Source organism: Malurus melanocephalus, unplaced genomic scaffold (genome assembly GCF_030028575.1).
Source record: "Malurus melanocephalus ecotype Western Australia unplaced genomic scaffold, MMel_1.1 scaffold_7666, whole genome shotgun sequence".
NCBI lineage: Eukaryota > Metazoa > Chordata > Aves > Passeriformes > Maluridae > Malurus > Malurus melanocephalus.
This window is the reverse complement of record NW_026630896.1, coordinates 1-1,220: the sequence shown is the minus strand read 5'-3', so window position 1 is coordinate 1,220 and position 1,220 is coordinate 1. Positions and strand designations below refer to the sequence as shown.

The 1,220-nt window shown below is 45.7% G+C and overlaps 1 long non-coding RNA gene across 1 annotated transcript; it reads left to right on the top strand.

The window, feature by feature from the left end:
• The first annotated feature begins 6 nt into the window (after window positions 1–6).
• Window positions 7–1,176, top strand: LOC130588608 (uncharacterized). The gene is made up of 3 exons (XR_008966993.1): window positions 7–102; window positions 538–615; window positions 1,111–1,176. It is a non-coding gene; the product is annotated as an uncharacterized LOC130588608 (long non-coding RNA).
• The last annotated feature ends 44 nt before the right edge of the window (window positions 1,177–1,220 follow it).

The window sequence follows — 1,220 nt, the reverse complement described above, 5'->3', positions numbered from 1 at the left end:
GTGGACGCCGGAGAAGGATTCGGAGAGGAAGGGACGGGAAAAGGGCCCGAGGAAGGAGGGGGATGGGAGGTGGAGGAGGATCTGGATCTGCCCCCGGAGCTGGTACGAGCTGGGGATTTTCGGGAATTTTTTGGGAATTTGTCAGGAATTCTTTGGGATTTCTTTGGGAATTGTTTAAAGATTGTTTGGGATTTCTTTGGGGATTCCTCGGAGGTTCCTCGGGAATTCTTTGGGGATTCCTCAGGGATTTCTCCAGAATTCTTCAGGATTTCTTTGGGAATTCTTTGGGATTTCTTCAGGAATTCTTAGGCGATTCTTGGGGATTTCTTTGGGATTTGTTTGGGGATTCTTTAGGATTTCTTTGGGAGTTCTTTAGGATTTCTTTGAAAATTCTTTGCGAATTCTTTGGGATTTCTTTGGGAATTCCTCTGGAATTCTTTGTGATTTTTTTGGGGATTCCTCGGGGATTCCTCGTGAATTCTCTGGGAATCCTCTGTGATTTTGGGAATTTTGGGAATTCTCTCTCCATTCCCACAGGACGTTCCCTCTGGTCCCTCCGGAGCAGCCGAGGACGGGTTCTTTGTGCCGCCCACCAAAGGCACCAGCCCGGCCCAGGTAAAACCTGAATTCCCTTGGAAAAATGGGAATTTTCTCCTTTATTCCTCCTCTTCTGGGTTTTCTTTTTCTGGGATTTTTGGGGTTTTTTTCCTGGGAGCTTTTGGGGTTGTTTTTCTGGGGGTTTTGGGTTTTTTCCTGGGAATTTTTGGGGTTGTTTTCCTGGGATTTTTGTGGGTTTTTTTCCAGGGATTTTTGTGGGTTTTTTCCTGGGATTTTTGGGAGGTTTTGGCTGGAATTTTTTGGGTTGTTTCTCCTGGGATTTTTGGGGATTTTTTTCCAGGGATTTTTTTGGAGTTTTGTTTGGAATTTTTGCGTTGCATTTTCCTGGAATTTTTGTGTTGTTTCTCCTGGGATTTTGGGTGTTTTTTTCTAAAATCTTTGTGCTGTTTCTCCTGGGATTTTGGGGGGGTTTTTTCTGGGATTTTTGGGATTTCTGGGGTGCCTGGAATCCCTTCCCATCCTTTTTTTCCCTTTTTTTTCCCCTTTTCCCAGGCCTGGTGCAACAATTCCCAGCTGCCCGTGGATCACATCCTGGCCGGTTCCTTCGAGACCGCCATGCGGGTGAGTTCTGCTGCAAAAACTCCTCTTTTCCCCCTTTTTTA